The sequence below is a fragment of the Lissotriton helveticus genome, chromosome 1_2 (genome assembly GCF_964261635.1).
Source record: "Lissotriton helveticus chromosome 1_2, aLisHel1.1, whole genome shotgun sequence".
NCBI classification, from domain to species: Eukaryota; Metazoa; Chordata; class Amphibia; order Caudata; family Salamandridae; genus Lissotriton; species Lissotriton helveticus.
The window spans coordinates 420,183,990-420,199,855 of NC_136058.1; the positions used below are offsets into that span (position 1 = coordinate 420,183,990).

Here is a 15,866-nt window from a genome sequence, read left to right on the forward strand (position 1 = left end):
TTTTTTAATTTACTTTAATTTGCAGCAATTCTCCAGGTTACTTTTTCTCAGTATTACGCTTCAGGTCGCTCATAGCTCTCCATCAGTTAAATGTGAGGTTTGATGTAGGATTTGTTGCAAGTGTTCCTAGACCATGTTCCAATCCCTTTGTCCTCGATTTGTCGGCATGGGTTTTGTCCACACACTGGTCTAGGATGGGCCTTCTCAAGGTAGAAGGCGCTGTAATAGGAATAATAAATCAGACATATATGAAATTGTATGTAAACAAATGTGTGCCTTTCAGTTATCAGGCACCCCCAGACCCACATCTACACATGGAATTGAGCACCAAACTAAAGTGACTCCTCCCTGTATAAATATGTGCCATCAGTAATCAGGCTGATCGTTCTACTGATGTTGACAGCAAATATAGTTTCTGGCATTGTGCACATTGGCCTAAATTTTAATTGGTGAAGTTTCACGCAGTTCCGCTGATGCGCACAGCTTATAAGGTTTGTGGATATTGTGCACTGTACGCAGATCACTGAAGATCACCCTTAAGTAGTAACTAGGTGAAAACATAGCTCGTACATCATGCAAGATGTCACTGCCCCTCCCTTCTTGTTGACATCTCCAGAAGTTCCTCCTCTCTCGTGGAAGAAGGTTTCCACACATTATGCTCGTGTCTGTGCCACTTAAGCGCAGGGAGGAAAGCCTCATTGCTAATGCATTGTTTGGGCTCTGAGGGATAAGAATTCTTTGAACACCTTCCTGAACTCTCTGATAGTGACTCCGACACTCTTAATGAATACGAGATCTGCTTCAAAAAGTTGGACTTGCACCACCTCCCCAAAGTGAGTACAGTCCTTGAACAATATCACTTCGGGAGAAGGATGCAAAGGCAGGATGAGTCGGTCGAACAGTACATAACTACCTTGCGCAAATTGGCTTCCACGTGCAATTTTGGTGCCGCTTTAGAGGATCGCTTAAGAGATTAGTTCATGTTAGGATGCACCCTCGACAAAACAAGACATGCCCTGTGGTAAAAAGACACACCATCTCTTCAAGAAGTGCTGACCATAGCCAAAAGTCATGGGCATTCAAAAGTGTGTGTTGATATTATACGCAAAGACAGTACAGGTGATAAAAAGGAGAACATTAATGTCAAGGTGGTGGTGGATAGATTTGTTAAACCCATATTGAGCACCACTTCAAAGTCCTTTAACACAAAGAATTTTCAGAGGAAGTGCTTCAGGTGTGGCAACTCTGGCCATATGGCCAGCTTTAATCCGTTGCGTGCGTCGGACGGCCCCCTAACGTCACAGTGGGCATGTGTGGAGGGGCTGTACGAACTGCACCCACTCATTAATATGCCCGCACAGCGGTGAAATTCGCGCCACAGGCAACGGGTTAAAGACTGCCCAGGTTGGAAGGCCATGTGCAAAACTTGTGAGAGAAAAGGTCACGTCTCAAAGAGCTGCAGAACGGGCCACGAGCATAAAAAAGTCAGGGAAGTTTATCTTTATGAAGAAGATTTAGAAGGAATCAATGTTCTCCCTGTCACAGGGAATGCTAGAGATGGCCCTCAGGAGCTAGTTTTGATCAGTGATGCTCTAGTGAGCATGCTCTTCGACTTTGGGGCCAAGATACCGCTAGTCCCCAAAACATTTTATGAGTGTAATCTGCTGGGCAAACTCACCCTGTTGAAGCCAGACATTAGACCAAAAGGTTAAGGTATGGTGACTATTGAGTTGCTGGGTTATTTCTGGGGCACGATTGACTTCAAAGGGAGAGTCATCCCTGGTAAAATCTATGTCTCGATGAAGTGGGACTCGCTCATAAGTTGCTTCCATCAATGTGATCTACATATCTGCCTTTATCCCAATGAGATCTGTCTGCCTAAAAAAATTACCACCAGTTAGGGTTGTTAGTAATGCTAATCGAGACTGGATCAAGGAATTCCTTGAGGTCTTTGCTGGTGAACTGTGTTTGTTTCAAAAACTATGTACATGGGATAAAGGTCAAATCTAACGCTGTTCCAAAAACAGCTAAGGTCAGAAATGCACCTCTGTAAGTAAGGGAGAGCATAAAAGTTGAATTAGGCAATCTCTTAGCCAAGTTTATCATTCAAGAAGTTGAAGCAACGTTGTGGGTCTCTCCTGTTGTTATGGCCCGCAAAGCCAATGGGGAGGCTAGGCTCTGTGTGAGCTTGAGGGAGCTCAACAAAGCAGTTATTGTTGATCATTATGCTTTCACCCACATAACTAAAATGCTGTGTTCTCTTGAGTGGGCAAGGCATTTTTTTTCTTGGACTTGACCTCCGCCTATCACCAGGCCGGCCTTCACTCCTCTTCAGAACATTCAGAGCATTTACTCCTCTTCCCAGGACCTTACCTCCTGGGTAACACCCTTTGGTACCCTTAGGTTTCTAAGAATGCCTACCGACTGATTTCTGCGGCCTCAGTTTTTCAGAGGGCGATGGAGGGCATTCTTGGAAGCCTTCAGGGTTTCAAGGTGTACCCAGATGATGTGCTCATCTTTGGTGTGGATCTTGAGGATCATAATGGGAGGCTGAGGTCAGTATTGAAGAAGTTAATTGATGCTGACCTCACCCTTATTGCTGACCAGTGCAAATTTGATGTCAAAGAATTAGAGTACCTTGGGCATTTTGTGTCCGCTGCAGGCATCAAACCTAAGCACCATTTGTAATTTGCACAACCCTTTGAACAAAGAAGAGTTTGTAAAGTTTCTCAGCATGGCTGAATTTTATCACAAGTTCGTTCCGAACTTTGCAGGGAAAACCTCTTGTTTGAGGTCTCTTCTCAAGAAGGGAGGCACACTTGTTTGGTCCAAGGGCTGTGAGGAAGAGTTTGAGTGCATTAAAGAAACATCTGAATGAAGCACCTTGTCTAGGAAGTTTTGACCCCACAAAGGAATCTTATCTCATCACTGATGCCAGCTCAAAGGGGTTAGGAGCAGTTATGTTGCAAAAGGTTGATGTGGAGGTTAAAATTATTATGTTCTTCTCTAGGCCCTTGAGGGGTGCTGAATGCAACTGTTCTGTTGTGGAGAAAGAAGCTCTGGGTGTTTCCTGGGCAGTGCGCAAGCTGAGAAAGGATTTGTGGGGGAAAAGGTTCAGAATTCGTACTGATCACAAACCTCTTACGGAGGTCTTCTCCAAGAAAGGCATTGACTCTGTCTCCCATGGGATACGGAAGTGGGTTGTGGCTCTACAGTTCTGGCACACTGTCTGTCAAGACTGGTGGTGTGGAGTATGAAATGACAGATGATGTTGAGAGGTTTGGAGGTGAATAATTGGAGGAAGGAATTAATTTGTGTGTGATTAGCGAAGGGTTGATTTCAGAGAGAGAGTGGAGGGAACATCACATGATCGGTTTAGACTTGCAGAAAGTCCTCACCATGGTCAAAGGTGGTTAGTGTGAGAAGAAGGACTGTGAGGAGGTCCTCGAAGGCTTTTAGCAAGTTAGGGAAGATCTGGCGGGGGAGGATGGTCTCCTCGTGTGTGGTAGTAAGTTGGTTGCACCCCTTGCTCTAAATTATAAGCTAGTAAAGAGTGCTCACACCTCGCATATAGGCATTGCCAAGACAAAGCAAATTATCAGGTAAGAATATTGGTGGTCTGCCATGGATGTACATGTAGAGAGGTTGGTGCGTGAATGTGCGTGTTATGACAGGATATTGAAGTGCAGGACTCAACCCATGGTTATTAGGGAACAGGCTACTGGTCCGTGGTGGACACTTTCATAGATATTTTGGGACCTGTGAAGTTGATGACTCAGGATCTCTATTTGATCGTGTGTATTGATGTGTATTGATGTGTTTTCCCATTGGCCTGATATCAAAGGTGGTTAATTCCGTTGAGTCTGGTGAAGTGATTGAGTTTCTAGAAGAGTTATTTGAACGTGAGGGTTTCCAGTTAACACTCTTGTCAGACAATGGTATTCAGTTCACAACCTTAGTCATGGAAGAGTTTCTGAGTTCCAGGGGGATCAAGCATAAGAAGGCGTCCCTGTACCATCCACAAAGCAATGGTGTGGTGGAAAGGTTCGTCAACGTTGTTAAAGAGACTCTGCAACAAGCTGTTGTCTGTGGTGAAAGTTGGGAGTTGGCCATGAGGAAGTAGGTTAGCGAGTATAGGTTCACTTCTTGTTCGTCCACTGGTGAAACTCCCTTTTGTTTATTTAAAGGAAGGGTCCCCAACATGGAGGTCACTCTGTTGTGGGTAATGATCAAAAGAACCTTAGTGGATGAAAAGGTGGGTTTTAGAACTGGGGGTCTCTAGTCAGCAATGGCTTGCACCTTTGTCCAAATAGGGACCCTTGATTCTAGTCAGAATAAGGGGGCGACACTCCTAAAATAACCCCTGCTCAACCCTGTGGTAGCTTGGCACGAGCAGGAAGGTTTATCTCAGAGGCAGTGTGTGAAGCATTTGTGAACACTTACAGTAATACAGGGAAAACACTACAGATGTACACCACACAGGTTTTATAAAAATAAGTATTCTTAATATAGACTTAACACAAGACTCAAACGACAAAAATCCACAATACTGTAAGCAGAAATAAGATGGTAGAAGTAGCTCAAAAATAGGTTATTCACTTAAACGCAGTTTTTAGCAACAGCTAACCCCAACTGGAGTTATCACAACGTCGAGGTCAAAGAAATCCCAAAGTACGGCGCCGACCGTGAGGTGCGCGGCTTCGAGAGCGCAGTCAAAACAGACCCACAAAGAACAGTACCTTGGAAAAGTGAAAACAAAGACAGCTCACAGCGTAGTTGGCGCTGTGTTGTGTCGGTTCCTTGCTTCAGGGGAGGCGCGTGTCAGGTCCTCGATGCTTGCACAAAGCAGGGGAGGCGTTGGTTCCTTACGATAGCGCCGAAACCAAGGTTCCGTACAATGTCACGATGTCGATGGATTCTTGACCACCCACTTCTAAGATCGGCTCCACAATGATGTCGGCTTTGGAGGCGATGCGGCATAGCAGCTGGCATCGGGCCTACGTCACAAAGTCGGAGCAGCGCTCAGGGCTTGTGGCAGGTTACGATGTCGCTTGTTGGTGTCGATATGGCACGGCGGCCGGCGTCGGGTCTACGTTGTAAGTCAGAGCAGCGCTCACGGCTTCGATGGAGATTATGGCTTTGTTCGCCGGCGTCAGTTTTGCAATTTCCTTCTGTGGCAGCCAGAAAAGCAAGTTCCAGATGCAGGCAGGCATATGGGGTGACGTCTTTGTATCCCTGAGACTTCAGACAGGAGGCATGCTCAAATTCAAGCCCTTGCAGATTTTCTGCAAGATGATGAAAGTTTCAATAAAAGTCTTTTCTCCTTTCCTTGGCAATAAAGAAACCACTGAAGGTCATCCCCAGCAAACAACACACTGGTATAGGGGTAGTCAAAAACTCCTGCTGATTCTCTTGTTCTTCTCCTTGATTCCCAGAAGTGATCTAAAGTTCTGGGGTCTTGGTCCCCCTTTTTATACACACAAATCCTTTGTCTCTGAAGGTAGAGAGTGTCTGTACTTAGTCTAAACCAGTTCTGGGTGCATCCTGCCAGTGCACAACTTCTTCCTTTGTCAGGGTGGGCCAGGGTCAACAGACACACCACAGGAGGTGGAGCCAGCATTGTGGAAGGCAGGCACAGCCCTATTCAGGCCCAGGTGCTACTCCTCTCACCACTCTACATGCAGATAGGTCTATTCAGCCCAGTGCTGACTCACCCTGTCTCCTGGAGCCCCCTCAGCCCCTGTCACTCACAGACCAGACATGTAATACACATCCTTGCAGAAGCAGGCTTGGATGGTTAGGCAAGAAAATACCTATTTCTAAAAGTGGTAGTTTCAAACACAGAATGTTTAAAACCAACTTCACTAAAAGATGTATTTTATCATTCTGAGTTCAGGCATATTAAATTCATTTTTCTACCATTTCACTGGGATAGTTAAGATTATAAGGTGTTATAACCAAACTGCCCCTTCTGGCCTATGGGGACTGGTAGCCTTGCAGTAGTGAAAAACAAAATTGGCTGTAATTCACTACCTGGACATGCTACACACATCAGTGCATGTCCTACCTTTCACATACAATGCACCCTGCCCTAGGGCCTACCTTAGCCACACCTCTCCGGGGAGAGGTGTGGCGCCGCGGCCAGGGCGACTGACGCTGGAATCTGGGGACCACGGTTCGATCCCCGGCTCCGGCGGCAGGTTAGCCCAGCACCATGTGACTCTGGGCAATAGCTCGCTTAATCTTCCCGACGGCCCCCAGCGCCTAGAGACCCTTTCGGGTGATTGTGCGCTTTACAAATGTGGACTTTACTTTACTTTTACTTAGGGGTGGCTAACATGTAGAAAAGGGACGGTTTAGAGACTAGTCAGTGGGTGCACTTTATAAACAACATAAGGCCTCACCTAAAAGACACTTAGTCCTAACGTAAACAACAAATCCGGGGTTTTCAATACTCTTCTCAATTCCCTCGAGTGTGTACAGTTCAACTACTCTTGTTTGTCACAGTGTCTCACTAAAAACAACAACTGCTACCATCCAGACTCCCCACCTTCCAGCAGTGAAAAAATGTGAGAGAAGGGAAAGAGTACCTCATGGTAGAACCGCCAACGGGGTTGCTGAATAACAATCGCCAGCTCACCCACTTCTCATCATCGGTAACTCTCTCTCTGAGTGTGTAAGAAGTAAAGAAAAGACAGAAAAAAACAGTGTTTGTTCTCCTTTTCGAGAACCACAAAAAAAGTGGTGACACAAGTGATAGTGAGACAAAATAACTGTGCTTACTATTGTGTATATGTGCCCAATGAACCCCAGTGAGAAATAATGAACGTAAATCTGTGAGTGGGTGCACTTACCAAGTCCACATGGCAGTACTAGACTGCATACAGGCTCTGGAATGTCAGGCCTGAGACACACTTTACAAGCTGTTTCTGTGGGTGGCACAATCAGTGCTGCAAGCCCACCAGCAGCATTTGACTTACAGGCCCTGGGCACACGCAGTGCACTGTACTAGGGACTGACATGTAAACCAAATAAGCCAATCATAGAGTCATTAATCCATGACATCAAATTAACATAGGGAGCACTTGCACTGTGGCACTGAATAGCAGTGGCACAGTGCTCACATACAATGCACCCTGCCCTAGGGCCTACCTTAGGGGTGGCTACCATGTAGAAAAAGGAAGGTTTAGGGACTGGTCAGTGGGTGCACTTACCAAGTCGACATGGCAGTACTAGTGGAAGGGAGTCTCATGCCAATGCTACCAGGTCTAACAGTGGGCAGTATTGAGGACTGGAAAGAGAGAAAGAGGTGATAAAAAAATACAGATCTTGTATGATAAAAGGAGGGCTGTGAAGAGAACAGTGGTCGACGTGGGAGACTGGGTCAAGATGAAGTCTCCCAGATCCAAATTCAGTCTTCCGTTTAAGGGTATCAAGGTTTTCAAAAATGCAATAAAGACGAGTGAGCCTGATTCAGGCTCTGAGGTGGAAGAGCCTGTTGCAGGAGAAAGGGGCTCTGGGCCACTTCACTTGAAATGTATTCCCCGACGTTTGCACGATTGTGTTTCTTAAAGTGAGCTCTTTTCCCATTTGCCATGCACCCCAGTTTTCTCTTTGCCTATAAAATCGCTTTGTTGAGTTTTTCAAAGATCCTACATGCATTCTCTTTTATGTTCTTTGTATCCTTTGCATTCATAGTTAAGTTTCCTTTTATTTTCTTTAAGTTTAGAATGTGTGAGGGGGAGAAGGTGTGTCGTCCTGTGTCATGATACTCTGGAATGTGAGGATGGGTGCTGGGCCGTGGTCTGGGATAGAGACATTTGTCATTCAGTCTTAGCTTGATGAAGGATGGGGGTCTCTGTAGCTGTGATACTTAAATAAACCTTTCTTGACCCCCGTATGATCTACTCTGCTTTCTGGAGGGACACACTTCCACAGACGTCCATGTTAAATCTAGCAGCGCACAACCCACTGAGCATTCCTGCATGTGTGGTACTTGATGGCAAAGGTTTATTGTCAGCGGTTTATGCCATAACCACCGTTCCCTCTAAGGCGCGTGCGCACGCGCTCGCACCACTCCTGACCTCACCACGCACCACCTAGCGTGGAGCGCGCACACGGTCAGGAAGTCGAGCCGCCGGCCGCTTTGAAAGAGAGCGGCGCGAATGAGGCGGAGCGGTCGTGAGGCGTGCAGGTAAGGAGGTGGGGGGAGGTCTTGTGGCACTTGAGGCTATGAGGGAGGGCGGGGTAGACTCTGGCCTTTTGTTTAAGTATTGCTGTTAATCAGAGCCCCTTCACGGGCTCCGATTAACAGTAATACTTAAACAAAAGGCCAGAGTCTTCCCCGCGCTTTCCTAACAAAAGAGTAGACAGTTTCGAACCACAGCGTGTGTTTGGAAACTGCCTACGCCCTCCCTCATAGCCTCAAGCGCCACAAATTGCTATGTGTTACATTTTCATAATTTCATTGTAATTTCAAGTGACATTTCAACAACTATGAGTGACGCTTTATCGGAAGCAAAAATCAAGCATGAAACATATGGAGAAACATATAATTATCAAAAATGACACCCATTTGAGCAACAAGAAACTCTAAGAAGTGCACTAACAGGGAGGGGCCTGCCTGTGAAGAGCGCGCTGCTCTGCCAAACAATGCTGCCCGTGCTGAGTGGCGCCCTGAGTAAAAGCAACCACGAAAAAAAAAAAAAACATCAGCAAAAACGAGCGGGACAGAGGGCAGGAGGGCACCAAAAGCGAGTGGGACAGAGGGCAGGAGGGCACCAAAAACGAGTAGGGCAGAGGGCAGAAGGGCACCAAAAGCAAGTGGGGCAGAGGGCAGGAGGGCACCAAAAGCGAGTGGGGCAGAGGGCAGAAGGGCACCAAAAGCGAGTGGGGCAGAGGGCAGGAGGGCACCAAAAGCGAGTGGGACAGAGGGCAGAAGGGCACCAAAAACGAGTGGGGCAGAGGGCAGGAGGGCACCAAAAGCGAGTGGGGCAGAGGGCAGGAGGGCACCAAAAGCGAGTGGGGCAGAGGGCAGAAGGGCACCAAAAGTGAGTGGAGCAGAGGACAGAAGGGCACCAAAAGCGAGTGGGACAGAGGGCAGGAGGGCACCAAAATTGAGTGGGGCAGAGGGCAGAAGGGCACCAAAAGCAAGTGGGGCAGAGGGCAGGAGAGCACCAAAAGCGAGTGGGGCAGAGGGCAGAAGGGCACCAAAAGCGAGTGGGGCAGAGGGCACCAAAACCGAGTGGGACAGAGGGCACCAAAAGCGAGTGGGGCAGAGGGCAGAAGGGCACCAAAAGCGAGTGGGGCAGAGGGCAGGAGGGCACCAAAACTGAGTGGGACAGAGGGCAGGAGGGCACCAAAAGCGAGTGGGGCAGAGGGCAGAAGGGCACCAAAAGCGAGTGGGGCAGAGGGCAGGAGGGCACCAAAAGCGAGTGGGGCAGAGGGCAGAAGGGCACCAAAAGTGAGTGGGGCAGAGGGCAGGAGGGCACCAAAAGTGAGTGGGACAGAGGGCAGGAGGGCACCAAAAACAAGTGGGGCAGAGGGCAGGAGGGCACCAAAAACGAGTGGGGCAGAGGGCAGAAGGGCACCAAAAGCGAGTGGGACAGAGGGCAGAAGGGCACCAAAAGCGAGTGTGGCAGAGGGCAGAAGGGCACCAAAAACGAGTGGGGCAGAAGCGCACCCAAAATGAGTGGGGCAGAGGGCAGAAGGGCACCAAAAGCGAGTGGGGTAGAAGGCAGGAGGGCACCAAAAAAGAGTGGCATTTGGTGCCGCAGACACGCAAGGTTCGGTTCCTGGCGCACATAGCCATGGGTGCAGAGCACAGAGACCCTCCACTGCCGCAAACAGAGGAAAAAAATTAGAGGGAACATTGGCCATAACGCCTAAAACATTGATATTTACAGCACGTAATAAAACAATCACAATTCTTGTTCATTTAAAACGACTTAAGCATAGATCATATAAATACTACACTTTGCGCATAATCCATGATCTGATGTGAAGTGCAAGTGCAAACGGATGACGTACATCACTATTAAAACCAATCAATTAGATAGAGCGGTCATTAGATCTTACAAAGCGTCCCAAATAACAAGCGCATACCGAGGTGCAGACACTGGCGTCTCCGTCTGCTTGTTGCCCACTCAGAGCAATTAAACCTAATAGGAAGCCTGAAAGCTGCCTTATAAACAACAGAAATAAAACAAGAGCACAAGCCTGCTGCGCAAACGTTATCTATTATGTTACAAAAACGAGGATTTGACCAAATAGTTACAGTTTTGCTGACAGCCCTATGGAAATTAACCCTTAGATATGGGCCAATAGACGTCCAACACCTAAGCGAGCATTTTATAAAGTGCAGGTGCAAGTAGAAATGTGCAACAATACCTCTCGATGCTCTGTCCAGTCAATAAGGGGCTCCTGGTCGTCCATTTTGCCCTAGGGCCTTTAATACCGGAGTCGAGCCACACTCCAGTTTATGAGGGCAGATATATCAAAGGACGACCACAGCCCCCAGAGACAACTCGGAAAATGGCAAAGCCATCACTACAGTTGGTTTATGGTTTGCACCCACTTCCTTCGCTGCTGTTAGTAGTAGGTCTGCATATACGAAGCAACTGCCTGGCAAATCTCCATACGATCAGTTCTATAACATAAGAAAAGTGCTGCACTGCAGCATCTCGGATTACGTTTTAGAAAAAGAGGACGTAGGTAGTACCTTTGGATTTTAAGCGACATATCACACAGCAGCATAAAATGCATAAATGACTCAGGGCCCCCTTATGTACTGGGACACATGTTAGATCCGCCTCCAGGGGCTTTACCCATGATTTAGCAAAGGCCCCCACCAGAAGAGTTCCTAATCTGAACATGAAATATAAAGCCCTTTTCTCAGGAGGGAACAGCAAGTCCTTAAACTGCTCCCAGCGCGGTTCACATTTTACTTTCTGGTAATTAGTCGCAAGGATGCCTTTCCTGGCTTCTTGCTTGCGCCACATGAATGCCCAATATTTCCCTTTAACCAGTTCTATGGTTGCCTTATTCATCAGTTCCAGGTTATTCTATTGCTCTACTCAACTAGTGTATGTTAGAACGTTCGTAACGTACTTAAACCAGGGTAAACTATTGTAATCCTGCATCGTCGCAGTACCTTCAGGACCATTCTATTGTGGTAAATAAATAATTAATTACCGGTACTATTTTTCTATGCATTCAATAAACAGATAGCTCAATAAATAAGAGGCAGGATCCGGGGTATCTGAGTTGAACAGGCTTTAATCAGGCACAAGGGAAGGGACAGGATCGGAACAGCCTGAAATAGAATGGCATGGGATGGCAGCTGCAACGTTTCATTAACAGTACATGATATATATAGTAAAACGTTACAATTGCATTGAATACAGTAGGCGTAACAAGTGACAAACGTAAGATAAGAACACATGGGCGTAAGAAGAAGGCGTACACAGGGCGTGCACGAAGACATGTGATGAGAACGTCACAGAAGTGTCATAAATGGGTGGATACATGGAGGGGGCTACCTGGGCAGCTGGAACCTTTAACCTAGTGGTGCGCGCAAACGGGCCATGACGTGTAACTGGAGAGAGCTGGGGGCTCTGACTTCTACACTAGAAGAGGAGACTAAAGTCTGCGATGTCAGGACGACATGTACCTATAGCATATCTGGTATCTTGTGTTTGGAGTACATGTTGATAGAATCTAAAAATCATCAGAGCAAAGGCTACTTGACACTAAGACTGGTGCATGCATATATTCTTCATGTATTGCGTGTGCTATGAATCTTCTATGAAATATTAATACAGTAATTCTCTTGCATGGAGACAGAAAGACTAGACTATAGCTGGAGATGTTTATGCGGTTCGTTAGCTTAGGAATGTGAAGACGGAGAGCTGAACTGATAACTGTAGGCATAACATATTCTTGGCAGGCAGGCAGACAGGCCGGGCACCGCGCTGCGCGGCAGGAAGTAAGCGAAGGGTCAGGGATGCGGGAGGGGCTGCATCGCTCCTCGGAGTGGTTTCAGGAGACTGGAGCTTGATTCTGGTGTTCAGGCCCTTTGAGGCCTAGAAACGGGGACAATTCGATGAATTAACGTGCACAATGTAAAACGTTGGCAACATAGGCCTAATACTCGTTGCTTTCACAGGGACTGGATAACTAACATACTAACGTTGGACACAACTATAATTGCGTCTTTATTCGGTCATAGGGGGACATATATGCATATTAATCATGCACATATTACATAGAATGGGGAACACGTAGGCACACATGACAAGGCAAAATTCTATTTTCCTCATTCCCTCCTTGTGCCCTACGTTTCCATCAGGAAACATCAATATTCATGATACCATCTATCATTTCATATAGCATCATTTGCTCGTCTCGAATCTTCTTGGAGCGGGACTTAGGACTAGGAATACAAGAGGTAGCACACAAGCCGCAAATCGCAGGGCCACATTGTAAACAAAGACAGCAACTGAATATGATCATTACTGCTATACCCAGGAATGACAATACTTTCCATCCCCAGGCAGATATTATACTCCAGAGCCAACCGGACCATGTCCAGGTGCCTGGATTCTGGTGTAATTGATGGGCAATTTTATGAAGTCTGGTTATAGCTGAATAAACAGACGGTGCGTTATTAGGAATGAAAATGCAGCAACTAGATCCGATGACTCTACAAGCTCCGCCCCTATCGGCCAGTATGACGTCAAGGACGAGACGATTTTGGAGCACGACAAATCTCATAGCAGATTGTTCTTCAGTTAAGTTACCTAGAGCGGAAGTAGTCTCATTCACTACTGCTTCAAGGGTTCTGGTTAACCTACGTATTAGCTTACTATTCTGGACAGGACCTATGAAGAAAAAGAAACCTTTATTGAAGTCTTGATACTGTTCTAAGGCAGTTTCAGTCTGATCGACAATTGGGGACTCGATCTCTCTTCTATGTCTAACGTGTACTAGATGTGTATTTCTGTGATAATCGGATGGGGCTAGGAAAACCGGTGGCAGTAGGAAGGCAATGTAACAGGTTCCATCCCAATCTAGGGGCAGACGAACATATGCGGTCTGACCACACACAAAATAAGAATGACGTGAGGCTTTGAAAGTAGATTTCCCACTGTCACTATACTCGACCACAGTAGTACAATCACTGTGTCCTAGATGTACTGAACCATTCTTTCGGACACATAATTCGCCTTTTACTGGTAGAACTGTAATAGCAGGCAAATCTGGAGTAGTCTCGGACTGAACATTCAAAACCATGAAATTCGAGGAATAATTACCTAGATCATATACTTCATTTTCTAGATCTAACCCTGTTCTATGGGAAAGACCTTCCTTGTCTGGGAAACATGTTCTATTCAGAAGGGACATATCGTTTGAGGATGACGTTAACGTGGACCATGCTCCACACGAACCATTGTGTGAAAACAGATAGGGAAAAAGTGGCAGAACTCCCTTCGGTGTCTGGAAAGGGGGGAGTCGACCACACACCCAACAATTTGTGGCATTGCTAGTCTGGTGTGAATAGTGTAACATTCGGATAAAAGTATTATTGCGCATGGCAAGACGATAGGATAACTCGTGAGGAGGCAATTCACTAAATGTGTGCTCTACTGTAACATTAGAGGAAAAATGTACATGTGAAACAGTAGGAGGAAAATATATATGTAAAACATAACTTATGCCTGTAATCGTAAGACTCAGAAATAATAAAATTAAAAGAGTAACAATGCATCGACTTCGAAGATTCTTTTGATAACGTATTCTCTTAGAGTTTTGACTAACTCTCTCACTATGTGGGTCTATCTCATACATGTCAGGAACCTGTCTAACCGTTTCACCCGAGAGGGACTTAGACAATTAAACTGGCTGACTTACTAGACCGTAACTTTTCTTTATACTCCTGCTGCGGAGTTTTCTCTAACAGGGGAAGTTTAGAGTCAGTATCTGGGCAGTCCTTGAGAACGGGGCAGTCCTTGAAAAAAGTCTTTGGACGGAGTCCATGAAATCGTTTCACGTGACTGGAATGCAACCAGCCTTTGCAGCCCTCCACCTTGATCGCGGTCCTTGTGGTCATCAGGACGAGCTTTGGTTCTTTCTAACGGGGCTCCAGCGGACTTGAACGATCAAAATTTCTAATCAGAACGAGGTCGCCTGGTATGACCTCGTGCGGTTTCACTTGAGTGTTGTCGGGAAAGGCAGCGGCGACCTGTGAACGACAAGAGAGTAGTGCAGACATCAAGGAAGCCAGGTAATCTGTCAGCATATTACTGTCAACATCAGTTATTTTACGTGGCCTAGGTGTACCCCACATGTTTGGGGGACGACCGAAAACTACCTCGTAAGGGGACAGACCTTTCTCTGTGCATACCTTTGCAATGCGGATTTTCAGGGTCTGATTATGTCTCTCTACGAGACCAGCTGCTTCAGGATGTCGTACACAGTGGAACTTCCACTGGTACCCTAACAGAAGGGATACTTGTTTCATGAGTTCGGATGAGAATGGCTGGCCGTTATCTGAATACACAACCCTAGGTAAACCATAGCGGGGGAAATACTCACGAACCAACTGCCTGGCAGTGGTCGCGGCAGTGTAATCTGGGACTGGATATGCTTCTGTCCATCTGGACAAAGCGCATACAACTACGAGGACATACTTGAAACCTCGACATCGATCCATCTGAATATAATCCATCTGGAGGACTTCAAAAGGGTGGTCAGGAGGATGGAATCGATCTTGTTCCACCGGGACACCTTTACCTGGATTGAACTGACAACAGATCATGCAGGTACGCACTTTCTGCTTGGCTGCTGCTCGTAAATGCTTGTTAAACCAGAGGTTCTGAATACTGTCTAACATGGCTTTTTCTCCTAAATGTGCTGGACTATGTGCGGTGTTAATAATGACTTGAACCATAGAGTCGGGGAGAAACCATGTGGCTTTTCCCTTCGTCAACCATCCTTGATCTGTCTGGACCCCTCCTTGTTCAGACCATTTCTTGATTTCGTCTGGGGTGGCATGTGACTGTATATCTAGTACGTCTTGTGTAGGGTCCTTAACTGTCATACAAGTCGTCTGAACCGGAACGTCTGTCTGTGTTGTGTTAACTGGAAGGTCTGGAGTCTGAGCTGTAAGCTTGGCTGTTCGATCTGCCAGGTCGTTACCCTGGGAAATGGTGTCAGTGACTTTCGTATGTGCCTTGCACTTCATGATGGCGATAGCTGTCGGTAAATGTATTGCATCTAACAGAGCTTGAATGAGGGGGCCATGCTGAATCTTGGTTCCATGAGAAGTCATGAAACCTCTCTCTTGCCAGAGTACTCCAAAGTCGTGTACGACTCCGAATGCATAACGTGAATCTGTGTACATGTTTACTTTCAGGTTCTTGGCTCGTATGCAGGCTTGGGTCCGAGCGACGAGCTCTGCTGCATCAATACGATGTGTTTCTATAACTTCAGTTTCAGTAGTCACTGCATACGCGGCTACTAGTTCTCCTGTACTTGTTCTCATACATGAACCATCCACATAAAGTGTCAGGTCGGGATCAGGTAATGCAATGTCTGTCAAGTCTTGTCTTGGCTTTGTCATGGTGTTAACAACTTCCACACAGTCATGTGTGGCAGGATTTGAAATAACTGAGGGTAACAGTGTAGCTGGATTTAAAATGTTGCAGCGTCTGATTTCTATGTGCGGCTGAAACAATGTCAGTTCATATCCTGTTAAACGTGCAATTGTCAAGTGCTGAGTCTGTGTTCGGTTTAAAAGAACTTCCACGGAGTGTGGAACTTGTACTGTCAGGGAGTGTCCTAACACTATGGAATCACTTTGTCTG

At 46.5% G+C, this 15,866-nt stretch overlaps 1 long non-coding RNA gene across 1 annotated transcript in view; it reads left to right on the forward strand.

Moving 5' to 3' along the window:
* Window positions 1–15,866, forward strand: part of LOC144807318 (uncharacterized) — a 473,908-nt gene that overhangs the window by 435,254 nt on the left and 22,788 nt on the right. The window lies entirely within an intron of this gene.